The sequence below is a fragment of the Anser anser genome (assembly GCF_964211835.1).
Source record: "Anser anser genome assembly, chromosome: 11".
In the NCBI taxonomy this organism is placed as follows: Eukaryota; Metazoa; Chordata; class Aves; order Anseriformes; family Anatidae; genus Anser; species Anser anser.
In genome coordinates this window covers 5,487,499-5,506,007 of record NC_139732.1, presented here as the reverse complement: position 1 = coordinate 5,506,007, position 18,509 = coordinate 5,487,499, and the positions used below count along the sequence as shown (strand labels likewise).

Here is an 18,509-nt window from a genome sequence, read left to right as displayed (position 1 = left end):
AATGTTAAGTATTATGTACTTATTCCAAAATAGATATGCATACTTGGACTTAATCAAGAATAGATTAATCACTTCATAGTCGCACGATTACTTGGTGAAGTGTAGACAGAATGCCAGCAGGATTTTGGGGCTTTGTTTGTTTGTTCTTGGTGTAAAGGGAAATGGCTACTCTTTGTTACGTTTGGTCTGGTGGTAGCTATTGGCTCCTTTAAACTGTCTGGAGCCTGTGTACATGTCTGAACACACTTCTTGAAGAACATATCTTCTTTCACATATGTGGATTCTGACCTCACACATTTTCATTTTTAGGAGCTGCTGTGAGAATATATGTGTGTGGCAATCTTTCTTTTTCTAAGGTCTGCTCTTAAAGTATACATTGTGCTACTCAGCCTTTCTTTGCTGAAAAAATCTCAGCTCAACCTAATCAAATTATGTTAGCTTGGGGAATAGGTTTTGGGGACACAGGATTCTCTTCTGTGTTTTCCAGAGAGAAGTTAAGGATTTAAGTGTTGTACTAACTCCCCGTGACTGCTCCTCGTTTACAGGCTCTGTAAGACAAATGCAACTTCCCAGCACTTCCCTATGACAGAATCAAGAGGGGAATACTTTGATAATAGATACATTTTTCTCCTTTTATGTGCTAATAAATTAAATAAAAATATTTTGATTAAAAGCAGCGTTTTGAGTGGAAGATAACAGGAACCATCTTCTATCAATGAGTGGTACAGAGTTATCCTCTTCCATCCGTTAATATTTTATAGAATCTCCATTTCCGGGATAAAGTCTTTGGACTCTGATTCCTGGTATGAGGACAAGATTTTTTGGTAAATTGAAGAGTTCACTGTTGAAAGAAGTTTGTCCTCTACATTTTAAGATATGCATTATGTAATACAACTAATTTTATCAGGTTTTAAGTAAACAAAGCTACAAATAAGTCCTAGAATTCCATGCTGGTGCTGCTGTTTTTCCTTTCTCTGTCAGTGCCATATTAGGATAGTCTGTTTTTTTGGAAGAGCATTTCTGAACTGCCTTTTGCAACAGCAGAGGAAGTGCCTGAGAAAGTTCCATGAAAAACAGTGAATCACGCAGTGTCTTTCTAATTCTGACAGTGTTTCCTTCTGTTTCGCAAGCTCTCAGGCTGTGTTTGCTATGAATGCCTTACTTGCTGGAATTTTTTGTAGTTGCATCCAATGCTATTTTTAGATCTGGGTCTGATTTATGTTCTGAATGCTTCTGTTTTATTGGGAAGTTTGCAGCTCTGCTACAATTCATGCATATGACCTGTTATTTTAATAAATGCTATTTAGAATAATAACTACCTTGCAGATTCAAAGACTACATACTCTGCTGTGAGAAGCTGTATAAACTCTGGTAGGGGATCCTGGTATTTGGAGGAGTCTGGTTACAAAACTGGGTGTGTCTCTGATATGTGCAGATTCTCCCTTTTAACACAGAACATAAACCCAAGGGTCTTGCAGCAGTGCAACTAATTATGTTCTATGTATTTTAGTGCTCCTGACGGCTACGGTGTGTACTCAATTTTGCACAAATATGTTGGTATGTAAATCTATGGACACAGTAGAAATATCACAATGTTCAATCGAAATTAATAGATGATGAATTTTAAAAAATAGATGGATTTTAGATATGTATGTTTTTCACCTTTGTTTGTATGCACTTATGCTTAGAATGGATCTCCATTGTACTGCTGAAGTTTCACAGCTGTGTATGATAAAAACCAAGTTTTGCTGCCTGCATTTACATCTAAACTCTGCAGGGTTCTCCTATATAATTTTTAATGGATAATTCAAAGGAAGCATTTTTGAAAAGAAAGCTGTTTTTGAATATATTGGTTCCTCTTTTCCAGTCTCCACTTGAGTACATCTTTTAATAGTTTAAGGACTGGTAATTTTGATGTACATAAGAGTACTAAAATGGTATCTATTTTTAATAAAAAAATGAAAACTATGCTCCAAAAACAGAGTTCTGCTGGAATATACTGATTAATTTTACATTTTCATTTGTCACTAAGTATAGGAATCACTGTTGTTTAAACCCAAAGTAACCTATAATTTTTCAACCTAGCTGTTGAATAAGCATACACTATTTGAATTAGAGTCTTCATATTATTAACAGAAAGGTTTGTTGAGCAAAATTTTATTCAATTTGTTACTACAAAAAAAAAAAAAAAGCCAGCTCACAAATATATAGGTACATTACCCCTCTCTTCCTTTTTAAAACAAATGCTGAAGGTACGCGCAAACTATGAGTGTTTCAATTCTCTAATTTTATACAGTGTTTTTGGCCACAAAACCATTTCAAAGTTTCTGGAAATATTAATAGTGATAACAGTCTTGTAACTGTAGAGGGAGCCACTTGTTAATTCTTTAGTTTAAAGGTAAACAGTTGCATTTTTGGTCTCCAAAGAAAATGCAGAATGTTATGGGATGATATATGAACTTAATAAATATTTGTACACTTACTCAGTCTTAGTGCACAAGTTCAATTGTATGTCTTACTGTATCATTTTACCCCTTTATTGGTATTCTTACTGCCATATGTTAGCTTTAACTTTTGCTTCTTGGCTCAGGGATGTTACTTTTTCTTTGCTAATATCTCAGGTTTGAGACGAGAGTGAAATTGGTAGTAAGTTGATATAAGTTCTTTGAATTCAACTTTGCAACCAGAAATCTTCTGTTTGGACAATTCTGCTTGCCAAAAATTAAGATATCAGTGCATAAGAAATCAAAAAAAAAAAAAAAAGAAAGAAAGAAAAAAGAAATTCAGAGGGATTATGTTAAAAAACAGAGAAGATACCCCAGAGACTCGCATAACAGGACAAGGGCAGAGCTGCCTGTCTAGTTTTGCCAGACCCCAGGTAAGCAGCAAAGCAGAATCCAAAAGCAAAGGCAGGAAGGGGCCAGCCCTTTCACTGGGACAGTGACTTAAGAGCATGCAAGACTAAATGACACTGAAGCCACTCTGACTCTTTGTGTGAGGTGCATCGCTGCACCTTGAATCCAAATGAGCCCCAGTCAGTTGTGTGTCTTGCAAAGACAGGAGGAAATTGGGAATATCTAAAAGGCAGAGCATGAAGATCTGGCAATATTTTCTGAGAGGAGGAGATACATTGTGGTTTATAAATACTTCTCTGTGGGAGATCTTTGCAGCAGAGGCCTTGAATTAAAAAGAGCACATCAGAGTCCTTTGCCAGATCTCCTACTGGCAGAACACCAAGAATATGGATAATGACATTCTTGACATTCTGAAGTGAAGGGGCTTTAAAATAGTAATATTTGACATTTGTTGGAAACAAATTAATGTTTTCTGTTGCATATGCAGCTACCCAAATACTCTTTACGTTACAGAAATAGAATTTTCTGTATTTTAACTTCTTAGCCAATTTTTTTTTTTTTTTTTGTTCTCTTGGCATGCACATATGGAGGTCTAGCAGCTGCTAGCACCTAACCTAAGGAGAAATTTCCAGGGCTTAGTAACATAGTCTGAAACACATAACATCAATACTCAGTTTCACAATGTTTAAACTTGTTTCCCTTACAGAGTTGAGCCAGAAACTGTTTTTTTGAGTACATGAGTAAGGAGATAGCACTGAAAATTAAATGGTTTAAGAGAATACTAGCATGGAAATTAAATAAACTTGTAGAGTTTGTGCTGATTCAGTATGCACACAAATGTTTTATATGAAAACTTCCAATATATTAGTTTTGACTAGAAATTATTTAGGGCTCTGATTCGTAACTGGTATGTATTATAGTAGCTTAAAATGTTACTGGTGTTATTTGCAGGAGATTCACTTTAGCTACCCTTGCTACTGCAAGAGTGCTGTGTGCTGGTTTCTCAGTTGTCACAGCTGGCATATTGGTTTAAACTGCTCTAGGTCATGAGTCAGAGCCCTCAGATCTCTGCTGTCAACAAAAATGCAGAGAAGATATAGAAGCTGTCTGCCTATCCTTTGTTTTATAACATCCATCAAAGCTCAACTTTATAAACAGAAATCAAATCAGGCTTTCCAGTATTACAGCAGCTATGAGTCTTCCAAATTATGATGGAGTGAAATAATTCATGCAAAAGTCCAGAATATCTCATCTAGCCCATCTGGTGGGTTTAGTCTCAGGGCCTTCCATGGACATTATTCAGATGTTTCTGGTAGGAGGTGAAAGTAATTGCTACTTGAGGAGCTATTTGAGAGGGGAGGTTAGGATTTCTTTTAATGTAATATTTAATTATATACAAATAGTAAAGCAGCTTAAATGAGTTTATAATGTTCCTGTAAAAATATTATAGCCCTTTATTTCTCTCATCACTGATGAGCTCTTGCTTGCCTCGTTTGTATCATAGTGCATTAATAGTGAGTGATACATAGTAAGAAGGACATAATAGGAGTCAGCCCTAAATTGTGTGTATCTGTTCATAAACCGTTAGGTGGGAGGGGAAGAAGCAGCAGAGCATTAGTGGAGTGACTTACCAGCAGTTAGTCAGTGCTGTAGTGGCTGAAACAGAAATAGATTGCAGATCTTTCTTCCCCATCTAAGGCATATGTGGTACCATCTCATTACGGGAACTGCTATTTAGTTGTAGTGGTAATGGATTAAATACTGGTGCTGCTTGCATGTATTCTCTCCCTCCTATAAAATGGAGAGTAGGTATACTTTGAAAGTTTTAAGATAGGATTTCCTAATGCTGTAAACATACACAAACATTCATTCACAAGATGATTTCCACTAAATTAAGGAAGGCAAGCTGTTGGTCAAGGAAGATATCTTTTTGGTATTAAAACAAACAGTAGAGATTGTGCGCTGTTCTGACTGGAAAGGTCTTTCCAGTCCAATGGATGATACGATAAAGTGATTAGCCTTTCTATGCTCTGCTCTAAAACTGTTTAAAAAAAGAATTAAAAAAGGAAGATTTGAAATTATGAAGATTTCTTTCCACTTTCTTCCTGAGTGAAACAAACACAAAGTCTGTTTGCCAGAACTTTGTTTAAGGCTGTCTTGTGGTTAGAGAATGCAGACATGGGGCAGAAGGCCTGATCAGGTATCAGTGTGCAAAGGGTGAGAAATTTGATAAGCAGTATTTAGCAGAAGTCTCTGAAACACATTGAGTGTGTATATGGAATGAGTTCTAGTCCACAAGTGAAAATTTGACAATATATTTGAAAATTCAATGGTTATATTTCTGAATAAATTGTGCTCATGAGTTATGACAACTTACCAAACTACCATAGATGGTCCTATTGCCTCACTGTGTCTCTGCACGGACTGTCATTATGGAAGGAGCTGGGTGTTAAATTGTATCCTGTTGTTGAATACAAGCTGGCTTGTAAAATACACAGGCTTAACATTTTATTCTTACTGACATTTGAGCTGAGTTAACCACCTTTCTGCCAACTGTCAGTTCTACTAATTGTTTTGACACTATTGCTGAGCAACATTGTGAATAGATCCATATTTTCTGTTGTGCACATTTCAGAAGAAAAAAAGCGATATATAAAATATAGAATTGAAATGGAAGCTATCATATTCTAGGGCAGAGGTGGAAGATAGAACAAAGCAATGTTCTCTGCACACAGATGTAGATAGACTTGTGGGAAGTAGTATTTTACTTCTGCTGAGATGATGAGCTTCTGATAAGACACACAGTATAGCAGTTGCTTATAACAACCAGGAAATCCATGTTAATTTTATGGAGATTGTATTCCCACACTTTGCATTTACAGGACATGAAATCACATAGTTGAAGAAGTTGTCATGGTGAACAACTTTTATATCAAATGATATAGTTCTGTCCCAAAATGCTGGCTGCTAACAGAGAGCAGTAACTCATACTATAACATATTTTAAAAATATTTAAAAATTATATTAAATATAATAAAAAATATATTAAAAATATTAAAAACAGTATTCATCAAGTTTTTCAGTAGAAAAATATATATTTGTGTCAAAATATGAATGTCATGTACCTGTCATGCCTCGTGAATATTGGTAGAAAGTCAAGATGAGGCATAGTTGTCTAAAAACCAAACCAAAGAAATTTAAACCAGAGCTTATATATGTGGCTTAGGTGCTAGAATAACTTTTGGCCCTACAGAACAGAAAAAAAAAAACAGGAGGACACCTTTAAACTGAAAATATGTTGATTAAACTTAAGCTTCATAACATAGTGTATTTTTTTCTAAATGGCCCACTGAAGCATACTCTATCGTTCATAGTTTACACAGCTCTTGGCTTTTGAGTGTCTGAATGTCAGTATCAGAACCTATCATTATGCAGCTCATCAGGGGAAGATTTGCAGTCCCTGTGCTTGCAAAAGGACAAAGCTGCTTTGATGACATTCCTGCTATGACAGAAAAAGAGCAGAAAGGATTTCACCATCTCTTAACAGAGTTGTGGGGAAGAAAATACAACCTGTGCTGTGGTGGGCTGCAATCTTACCTGTGTTCACTCTTCAACCAGGTTTTTCTCTGAAGCTTTCTGCCATGATTATATTGAAAATACCTGTGATAGCCCACACCCCCATGACTCCTAAGGCTATACACTGGCAATGTAAGTTAGCTCACAGGGAAACAGAATATATACTGAAATAATTGGTAATTGGTATTATGAAAAACCCAACAGATCCACCTGAATTAAGGTTTTGCTATGCTAAGTGGCCTGCAAGTTCAGAGCAAGAGGTCCTCTCAGGGAGACTTTCCATTCTGAAATGAAAATTAAAAAAAATGAATGTGATTACAGTCATGTGAAGGGTTTGATGGATGTTATACAGGTAAGGTTTGGGTTTTTTTCCACTCATTTTCTACTAGTAGTTTTGTGTTTTTCTTTTTTTGTTTTTTGTTTTTTGTTTTTTTTTTTGTCAGTTTCTTGTTGTTTTATGTATGTACGTGTTTACTTATTTTGTTGAAAGCCTATGATGTGTTTTATTGTGTTTTGATGTATTGATGAGTTGGAGGAACAAACCAGTAATGAAAACATAGAATTTTGAAATGGAAAAACATATGAACAACTCATAATTCACAATGTCAGTTTTTTTAATGTGATGTTTTGTTATGTCTACACAAGTCCATTTTCATGTTGGATTTAATCATCTTTTTGTGTCTTAAGTAGGAAGGTATATCATAATATTTTAGTGAAAAAAGTAGATATTTATGAGTTATTTATAAATAAGCTAGCAGGTAGTTGGATAAACCAGCTATTCCATTATGTTGGTTTAAGTCTACATGAAAACTGTAAAACATAGTAGAATGAATTTAAAAGCAAAAGTAATTGTTGAAAATCTTACTATAGTTCTCACTGGTATATTCAAGTGCCCAAATACCCTTTGAGGTAGCTAGATATAATATTTCTCTCCAAGTTAGGTATGTGCATATCAGTCCTGATGTAAATTAGCACCTTTGAATGAACTTTTGCCTGTGTATATTTGTTCCAATGTTATATTATTATTGACTTATAGAGACAAATATTTTAGAGAGAATAATGTTTGCAAAGATGAGGCCATTACCTTTGCAATATTTCCAAAATTTTGCAGAAAAAAAACATATAATCTGCATCATCTTATAAAATCTGTTATCTGTTGATTTATAAATGCTTTCCAAGTACACTGCATTTTCTTTCCTTGTTGTGACTAGGTAGTTAATATAATAAACTTTTTCAATAATTTTAAGAAGAAATATTATGTGTGTTTGAGGAAATGAAACCAGTGGATATCAATTTTCTTATCCTTTTGTTTTCTGCTTTTCAGTAGGTAGCTAGCTATCGCTCAGCTCTTCTGTTATTGGCTTTCTTTTTCTGATTCTTTTTTACATTAGACTTATTTTGTGGACATGAAGATATAAACAAATTTCTTACTGTCAACTCATCCATTTGTAATGGATAGTGCTTCAGGACTTTCAACTTTTTTTTTCTTCTTTTTTTTTTTCAACAGATCAACTTTTTTCCAAAAAGCACTCAGGAGCTTTACAGGGCAATAAAGGGTCTAGATGAAACAGGAGCTCTACAGAATTTTTGAAAGTGTATAGGTACATAAGCATTGCATGTTTTCAGTTATATTTAAGGATCTTTGGATGGTGTGCCTGTAGAACCTTAGCACTTATATTTTTGAAAAGCACATCTTTTGAATTTGTATAGCATCACCAAAATGTGGCTGCCTCCATAAAGGAAGGTCAGATGTGGATTTACAGTGGGAGGTAAATATACTTCAGGTTGCCTGCTATTCGCACTGTCTGGAGCGATGTGTCATATGCCGCAGGAATGCACAACTGCAGCTACGTGGCTGTGCAGCACTTCCATGTAAACTGCAACAGTGCCTGCTCCAAATGTGGCTACGGGTCATTGCAGGATCTACTGTACTCAGAGATGAATAAAGTAGGACTAATTTCACAGTAATGAAACAGGGACTTGGTAAACTTGCGAGATGCAGGTTCCAGTACAACCTGCAAGCTACGTAGGAACAAGCAGCCTGAACTTTCAAGTGTGTGGGGAATGTTACAGTGCACAGTGTTCATTGCAATTGTTAGTGCAGGTCAAGATATTGTTTTAAGGGGCCATCATGTGTTTGGTGCTAAACTTTCTTATGTGCTCGCTTCTTTAGGAATCCTAAGATACTCAGCGTCAGAGCTAATAGTTGTCACTTGCAGGCATTAAAGGTTCAGGATCTCATTGCAGAGGCTGACTTAGGTGCTTTAGCTTACTTCAAAGTATCTGTTTTTGTTTAAATCTGGTACAGGATGGTGCTTCTCCAAAGGAGAAAGACCATTTCTAGTATAAAGTATGCCACACAGACTTTCTGAATGTCTTTGGCCCGTTAAATTGTGCTGATGTTTTGGTCTTAGGTTAATATGAAATCAGAGCTCTCTTGGCCTGAAAGATCCTTGTCATAAACTCCCAGTCTCTCTCATGAGCTTTTGTTTCGCTCGCGTCAGTTTCCATGCCTTTAGTTCCCCCTCTACCATTCCTTTGTGACTGCTGTTCAGTATGGTAGTAAGTGTAAACGTTTCTTTGAAACTTTTGTATGCTTTTTATTGTTATGCTTAGAAAAATAAGCCATGGTGGTTTTGAAATAACTAGCAAGCAACAGAAGGCTTGCATAAAAGTGAAGCAACAATCATGGTGATTTGGTGTGACTGACGGTGCCATTAATCTCCCTATCCTGGCAGTTGGGAGGTAAGCTTCTTACAAGGGTTTGTCTCCTGAGGAATTTCCCTGTGCTTAACCAGTGATAAAGAGATGATGATCTGTTTAACCATAAGGGCTCCTCTAACAGCTGCCTCAGTATTTATTAGTATAGGTTTTTATTGCACAAAAATAATTTATAGTGTAGTGGCATATCTGATTACAGAAGTGTTCTGTGATATCTTCTGTTTCTTGTGAATTGCTTAATATGAAGTTACCATGTAAAAATTCTTGGATATGTGAGGTTAGCGAGCCAGGTAATTACGTTGCAAGAGCCAATGCACTTGCAAATGGGATATTGAGTGTACCACTACTTTCCTTCATGAAACAAAATTGGTTTTGGATTTAAAGAAGATAAGACTTGCAGACGCATCCTTCTAAATTCTGGAAGTGTCATAACTGGTGTACAGTTAGAGTTTAATTTGGAAGTGACCTTATTTGTTGTTTTTTTTTTTTTGGTTTAACTAGTTTAATAGAGGAAATCTTTTTAGTATTTCTACCCTTGATTCTACTGCACCTGCCAAAAAAAAAAATTTAAAACTTCCCTTCTCTGCATGATAAAATTCTGTAATAGTTCTCTAAATAAATTGTGTGTTTTGGGTTTTATTTAGGGGGTGTCGTTGTTTGTTTGTTTTCTTTGGTTCGTTTTTTTTGTTTGTTTTGTTTTTGTTTGGTGGGAGCTGCATTTGGGGGAAGAGGAGAGTTTTGTTGTTTTTGTTTTGTGGTGGTTTTTTGTTTGTTTGTTTAGAGAGAGAGAGGCTCTTCGAGGTGTTCCCAGAGCCTGCAAAGGTGCAACGTGTGGGTTCTGAGTTGACACAAACTGGGTTAATCTGGGACTGTAACGAAGGGCATATGCTCTTGGGGGGGGGGGCATGTGTTCATCATAAACCAGCTGGAAAGGTTCTGCAGCACTAGCTATAGGAAAAAATTAGGAGTTCACTGGGAAAGCCTACGTGTCTACCTAGGAATCATTAGAAGGTTTCATTATTTGAGCCAGGATGCTCATCTGCCATTGTAACCTATTCACTGGAGCTGTTTTCTTTCTCTCAAAAAGAAGGAAGGAAAAAAAAAGCTCAAAAGCTAAGGAAAAGCCTTGGCCACAAAGGCAATCTCTGGAAATAATCCACGACAGTGAAATTGCTGTTTATTGCTGTTTGGGAAGCTTATGGCCTTCTCAGTTTCACTAACAAAGTCTAATAAATACTTTAAAATTTGACTTTGATATCACAGATCAGCAGCCTAGCCCTGCAGCTCTCATTCAGCTGATCTTAATGGGTCTACATTTGTGGTTGTTGGTTTGTTGGTGTTTTTTGTTTTGTTTGTTTGTTTTTAGTTACGAAAAAATAGTCTCAATGACTGAACTTTTTGCCAGTAATTGTGTTATTCGAGTGGCTGATGGTTTTGGTATTACCATATGTTAGTTCTATTTGGCCTGAATTTTATTAAGCATTAAGACATAGCTTAATTTCTTAAGTTAGAGACAGAATTATGAAAATGTATTCAATACTTTAAAAAAAAAAATCAGTAAGAGGGAAGGAAAATCTTGAAAAAGCTTTTCAATTGGGTAGTGGAAGTGAAAAAAATTTTATATGTCCAATCTGCCCATGTTTTTTTATAATCATATAATTGTATGTTCATATCACTGAAAATTCAGCTTGGAAAACATTGCAAAGTTACTTTATTCCTTTTATTTATTTGTTTTGAGGAGTAATGTATGCAAGCTCCTAACATTTTGCTCACCAGCCTTAGTGAGCTAAGGAGAATAAATGGTAGGTCATAGAGGGTACTTGAGAAGTCATGACTCTACAATGATAACATCTTATTAATGAAGAAGTGAGGAATAGGAAGGGGAGGAGAGAAGTAATGGTATATTTTGGCTAAGGAGCAGGACTGATATTTGGAATCGATGGTTCTATCACTTGATATTGAACAAAGACATGATCTTGCTTTGCACTTTGATGAGCCGTGACCACAAGACAGGTCTGTAGCTTCCACTTCAATGACTTGGTTTAATTGTAATATGCTATAGAACTGTAAGGGGATTTCTGAAGTTAAGCAATCAGGATTGGGCCTAAACATACACGTGCTGCCTACAGCATAATGAAGTTATTTGAATGTGAAGTATCCCCCAAAAATGGAGATAGCAAAAATATGTCACAATATCAATTAGCCATTATTGAGGGAAAGCTCTCAGGAGTGCTTGTTTGGAAGCAACAGCTTTGGTGTGGTTAATAGACTTTTGTATCAAGTACAGTTGTTCTGCTATTTCTGTGGAAATTCACTGCATTTCGGCCAAGTCTCAAGCCTCTGAGAAGTAGCAGCTTGCAGCCCTGGCTTCTGAGCAGTGGGATGGAACCCAGCCCCAAATCCTGTGCCTGTGCAGATCCAATGCTAAGAAATTCTGCTAAGCTCAGGTAGAAAGCATTAGGCTTTAAAGTTATCTGAAGAATATCTTACTCTGTATCTTATCACACTCACTCTTCAGTCTTGCTTATAGGAAAAAAAAAGAAAAAACTCCTATCAAAATATAATTTCTTTAGAGACTTTTCAAATATGCTGTTACATTCACAAGTTATGCTGTTTCTTATTGAGCTAAACTAAACCCAGTGCAACAAGTTGAAGAATCATTAATTTATTAGTACTATTATATGTACATTTTACGGTTTTTAGAAGATTCATAGTACACAACATTTTTTTTTTTTTTGGTCAAGTGTTACCAGAGTTCCCCCAATTTATCACAGCTTGACCGAGTCTGTCATTGGAACTGTGTGTGGGGGCTGTTGAAAACAAGCCATCTACATTTCTTAACTTCATTTATTTTCCTTCTAGTAGTAAAAATCCCAGACTCTAATTACAGATTTTGTTTCTGTGGTTCTCTTCACTCACTAAACAAAATGAATGCTGCTGATTTAATATACCACTATTAAATATTTTCCTTTTCTTATAACTGTACTGTACAGTCTTTTATCTTTTTTTAACTAAACATTGTTTAAACTCTACTTTGAAGATAGAACAATTATTTTTTCTGCAATTTCATATTTTTCTCATTATTAGAGTCCACTGCTCTACAAACTTTATTTTTGCTATGAACTGATGAGATAAGAGGCTGTTATTGCTATTTTATGATAATGACGACGTGAACACAGGGAGATTACAAAATCCCTTAATTTTGGGTATGCAGTTCTCAGAGTATTATAGTAATTCTGTTTCAAGCAGTATGAGTTGCATTTGTAAATAGTTTAATGTTCTAGAAATAGATTAATCTGGCCATTTCTCACAAGCTTGATCTTCTGTTCCTACTCCCCCTAACTTTTTAATTCTTTCTGTCCTGCCTTTGACTCCTTGTGACCATGTTTTGTTATAATCTCAGTTCATTAGGTTTCTGATTTCAGTCCCAGCCCTCTTGCCTGACCCTTACATAAAGTACTTGCATTATGTATTTGAAATAAGATTCTATTCTGAAAGAATTAAAAAAAAAAAAAAAGTTTTGTTTTGCTTTGTTGTTTGTTTGTTTTTTAATTAATTGGGACTGTTTGTATACTCAAGGGCAAACAAATGGTCTTGAATTTAAAAAAATAGCATAGAATTTCATTTATAGATTCAAGTTATCCCTCTAAAGATCTATGGTTGTTCACTGCTTATGAAGTTATAAGCATAAAACAATTCTTGGATAAGAATATTTTTGGAGGTAAATGTAACTAACTTACTATATGCTGAAAAAACTTTATGTGGAGTCTATGAATATTCTTGTATCTGCGTAAATATAACAGTGTAGCTTTAGGGATCCTTCTGTATTGGTAGACTTTACAGCTGTATGTATGCAAGTTAGGATTTGAGATTACCCATAAACACAGTAACTGTAAATTATACTGTAGTTGAAGCAAAAATAAAGCACCAAGCTTGTGTCTCAAACCCCAGGATGACTTTACAGAACCTCCCTTTGGGGAGGATGGGCGAAAGGAAATTGCTTGTGTACAAATACAAGAATTTTGTTATGTTAACCCTTGTTTCCATGAATATTGCAGTGTCATGTCTATGCAGTTCCTCTTTTCAGAGTAGCATAGTTGGCATCTAGTTAATTATTTCTCCGTTTTTAAAATGAAGTGCTTCTTTCATTATTTTGCCATTATTGGTACCAAAGTTCTTTATGTTCTTTGTGAAGCCTAAGTGTGTCTGGTAAAAGGTCATAACTATTTTATTCTCCCTGCTTTTGAACTTGGTCAACAATTAGTACAAAGCAGGGCCCAGTGGTGCTTTCAAAATTAGTATCATCATAGGTTAATTCAGGTTGGAAGGAATCTCAGAAGTTATCTAGTCCAACCTCTTATTGAAAGCAGGATCAGCTACATGATCGGGCTGCTCAGGGCCTTATCCTGCTGGGTCTTAAAAACCTCCAACAACTGAGACAAGCTGTTCCACTGTTCAGCTGGCCTCATGCTTGAAAGACTTTTTCCTTGTATCCAGTCTGAACTTCTCTTGATTGTTTTTTGTCTCTTCTCTCTCACCCTCGCACCATATATTGCTGTGAGGAGCCTATCTGTGGCTCCTCAATAACCTCCTTGCAGGTGCTGGGGGACTGCTGCTAGGCCTCCCCAAAGCCCTGCACTTTTCTCCAGGCTGCACCTGCCTTCTTTCAGCTGCCTCTCCTCACCGGGCAAGTGCTCCAGGCCTCAGCCATCCTGGCAGTCCTCTGCTGGGCAGTCTCTTGCCAGTTTGTCGATGTCTTGCTTGTACTGGGGAACCCAAAGGGGGGTCACAGTTGTAATTGTTGAAGCTAAAATTTTGATAAAGTTGAAAATACTTAAGAGCTTTCTCATTAAAATTTTAGTCTATAGAACTGCGTGCTTGGAGGTGATTGAGAAGGTGACTGTCGAAACTGTTTCTGAATCTCTTCAAGTTTGTTGTGGAACAAACCTTAGGTTGAGAAGCATGGCATGTTTTTGTTCAGAAACAAAACAGAGTGCTGTATGTGTTGGTTTCTATGTACATATGTTGGTGCACAGTTGCAGACACAACAATACCAGAATATACTTTATGGAAGGGAAATAATCTTCATCTGCAGCCTTTCAACCTGATTTGTCATTTTCAGAACAGCCAGGACATGTAAAATAGGGAGATCACACACACATACAGAAAACCTGCCTGTCAATGTAAAAGTTGAAGCATTCCAGTTGTTCAGCAACAGCAAATTCTGCCAACAAAAACTAGCTAGATACCTAAGTAGAACAAATCAACAGGAAATAGCCTATGAAAGTTTCCAACGGACAGCTTTTTTTTTTTTTAATCACAGTAGGTATAAATTTCACAGATCATATGCTTGTTTAGTCACCAAGGTAAATCTGTGGAAGACAGAATCTGCTTAATGGTAACACAATTACCAAATGGTATGGAATTGATCAATGTTCCATGTATTACCATTTTGCTTTTAACTCTTTTTGAGACATTCTTTGCCGGCCTGGTATGCTACATTTGTTAATTAACTCCATCTGCTGAAAGTCTGGTCTGGCAGTTTAATAATGAGTTACTTTATTAAAAAGAGTGCCTGCAAGTGCTACTGTTGGTGGTAACATAGGAGATTTAAAGAAAATATGTCTTAGACGTATCCATACTTTGCTGGTAGTGCCATTAAATCTTAAACCACTATAGTTCTCTACATTTGAGTTTTATAGGAAAAGTTATACTATGCATTTCGCTATGCACATTATTAGTCTTAATCACACCAGCCTTGTTCTGTAAGTTATGTTACAAAGTGTAAAGAGGTCCACTGAAAGCATGAAATGACTTGAATTTTGCAGCTTTGGAACTACAGAGTTGTTTGTTAGTAGTTTCCTCTTGCAACTTGGTTTGAACATGGTAATAGAGAATTGGTGCTCAATTTATGAGGCTTTATTCAATATGTATATTCTTTACCAATGAGTTCAGAAGACTTGCTTGGCAGGCTCACAGGCATACTGTTGCATTCTTAAAGCATATAGGGAAGAAAGGAATGCAATATTCATGTATTTGTTGGATCCATATGTTTTAGGATATTTATTGTAATTGTATATATAAATACGTCATACCAAAAAAAAAAAAAAAAAAACTTGATGTTTATACGGAGGCAAGATGCTTCCTTGATATAACAACTTCATTCTTATTCAAAGTCAAGCATGGCAGATTTCTGACTTGCTTTTTAACTTGGGCTTCTTCATTATTTGCAGTCCATTATAATTAAGTTATGTCTTTTTAAATAGTTCGCTATGCAAGGAGTTATTGTTCTGCTTCTCCAGAAGCTACTATCATTCTTCTGTGTTCATACTTAGCCTACATGTTGTATGTAGTTAATGATATATTGTGCTTTCATAGAGTCTAAAGCCAAAAATGACCAGAAAATCACATAGCCTGACATGTAGATGATAAGTAATTGTCGTTCACATAGTAATTCGGATGGTAGTCCTAAGGTCTGGATTTTGCATTCTGGGAGATAAAATGCTGCAGGCAGAGAATTAAGAGAGATCATGCCATTAAGACCCATCTGTGTATAAGTAAATGACTAGGTGAGAGATTCTTTTGTCACCTACACCGATAAAGATATTTTTCAAAAAATAATGGAACCTCACTGGTAGGAAATGTCAAAATTGACTTTGTCTCACTTGCATTTCTGTTTCTTTATCAGCAAAACTGATTATTAAATATCTTTAATAAAAGTACTAAATCTTGGGAAATTGACTGAGATTATAACTGTTAAGCAAATCTATCTGTAAGTAGATACAGCTGCAAATTCTTTTGTTTTAATGAGAGTTCCTAGATGGAAACTGAATTTGGTGTAATTGAGTTTGTGGAGGCAATTAGTAGGGTGAGACTAATATTGTAGATTAAGAGCAATGGTCACAGGTTGCTTATTTATGAAGCAGCCCAATTGTGTTGTATCTACAGATATCTGCCCTAATGTCTTTTTTGTTTTATGGGAATTTTATACTTTGGATCAAAAACATGAGTAGTTCACGTCATGGGATGATATAATCTCTATTAACTTGTTTAAAATCATACAAGGAATACATTTGGATATGTTTTGCCTCAGAAGATGTGCCTCTATTTAGAGTGTGTTACATGACATTAGCTACTACAGTGAATCATAAATAAGCAATTTATCCAGGCCACTCTAGTTCACTGAAAATTTTGACTACAATTGTATTTGGTAACTGAATATTCATCTGTACACCTAAGGGAATTTTCAAAACTGCATTAATTGACTCCTTCCCATTGATTTCGAGGGAAAGTAAGTGTTCTTTCTGCCAAAACTTTTCCATTAATTGAAAACATTTCAGAGTTATATATAATACACATATTTCACTTTGGTTACTTGAAGCGTTTCCATAATGCCAAGGCAATATATATTTGGCTTAACAGAGTGAAAAAGGATTGCTCAACTTGATTAATTTACTGCGTGAAGTTTTAATGGATGCTTAGCTAACTGTGTGTGTGTTTTGGCATAGATTCAAACACAGTAACTAATTAGAAAACAATGTGAGGGCAAAGGTGATGGCTGAAAAGGCCTTCACTTGCTAAGCTCTGGTCAATCAGTCATGTGTTACTTAATTTCATCAGTGTTTAAAGTAACTTTTAGGATGCTACAGAAATAGGTATGGCCAAAACATCCTTCTAGGGGAAGTTTAATATCTCAAAAAAAAGATGCTGGATTTCTAAGCAATCGGGAAGAAAGGGGAGTAAAGCAGTCACTTTAATAAAGCAACAGAACAAAGGGAATCACCCGTATGCATGCTGTAACATCACTTGTAGGAAAATTGATAGTGAAGGGGAAAATATTATGTGCTCAGAGCTGGTTTGGTTGTAGATGCTCACTAATGGCACTTGATAGTTCTTGATAGTTCTATCTCACTCCTTGTGTATCATGTGCAAAAATGCTCCTGTTAATGTATCTCTTATAATTTCTATCTTTGTGTTTGGTTATCTAGTTGTTTATAATCAAGGCTATCCTGAGTCATGGCCAGGGTAATTGAATCTATCTTAAAGGCAGCTAGGATATGTTGCTCAATCCTTTGAGTTGTGCAGGCTGATCCAAGAAAGAGATGAGGGTTTGTGCTGACTCTGAATTTCATCAATTTTAATCTTATGAATCATACCTAAGGAATCTTAATAACTGAAAAATCAAAAGGCCTTTCTTTGAGTGTTTCCTGTTAGTGCACAGATCTTTAATTGCTGGGCTCTATATTATGAACAGAAACATTGTTTTGCTTTTTGCAGTCGATTGCTTATATGGACTTAGAAATATTGAACTAGATATTTAGTTGGTAGCACTTTTTTTCGAGTAAAATGTGACACAATATAAAAAATGGTGTGTGTTTTCCTGTTGGGTGACTGTGCAGCTGCTTTCTTCAGTTTTGGGTACTTTTGTCATACTTAAGTCTCTCTGTAAATCTGTGAAGGAAATGTAACTCAGATACTAGTGGTTTTAAAGAAAAACAGTTGAAGTTTTTACAGATCTTTCAGTTCTGCTGAGTGCTTTGCAGGAAAAAAAGATTGACAAAGCAATGTATTATATGAATAACAAGACTTTTCCAGGAGATACTGTTTGTAAACTGCTGCTATAAAAAAAACTATGCAAATTTGAATGTTGTTATATATATGTAAAAAAAAAAAATAAATAAAATCTTTACCCTAACCAGTAATCAACAAGTGTGATATTTAGAAAAATACAATACTAGCCATAAAAATTCTGCCATTATATCAAGGGTAAAGCCATGTTGCATTAAAAACTACATTTAAACAACGTTTACCAGTCTATCTCAACATTTGCCATTCTTAATTTCAGCACGGCGTCTCAGTGAAATCTCTAGTCAGCCTTTCCAAGCTGGATGTGATTGAAAGGCTAAGGGAGGAAATTTAAAGGAAAAAAAAAAGGGGGGGGGGGGGCAGGGGGGTGGTCAGGGAGGGATGCACATAAATTCCAATATTCTTAGTAGTTCTTCATGTGCTTTTGGCTGTGGAAAGTGAAGTGTCATCCCTTCACCAGACTTGTCCAACAGACTGTCAAGATTCCGTTGGATTTTGTATCCTCCTTTTCTCCTTTTTACTGTAATGGGAAAGCAACAGTGCAGCATCCTGTATGTTAAATCAGTTCACAGAGAACAGTAAAAGCAAGAGCAGTATACACACAGAAAGCTTAAGTAGTGCAGTGCTAATATCAGAGGGAGAATAATACTAATACTGATTGAGACTCAGTGCAGGTGTACGTGGAAAATGCAAGTTATCCCATTATTTTTAGTTACACTTTGCTATGTAAACTTTTTACGTGTACAAACCTAACAAAACAGTTTGGCATGG

At 35.8% G+C, this 18,509-nt stretch overlaps 1 protein-coding gene across 2 annotated transcripts in view; it reads left to right on the top strand.

The window, feature by feature from the left end:
• The first annotated feature begins 6,640 nt into the window (after positions 1–6,640).
• Positions 6,641–18,509, top strand: part of SIAH1 (siah E3 ubiquitin protein ligase 1) — a 64,919-nt gene continuing 53,050 nt past the window's right edge. The window contains exon 1 of one of the 2 annotated variants that reach the window (XM_083852240.1): positions 6,641–6,783. The gene's annotated coding sequence lies outside the window, so the exon portion shown is untranslated. The remainder of the gene's footprint in view (positions 6,784–18,509) is intronic. The other variant, XM_083852241.1, reaches the window with a different exon arrangement.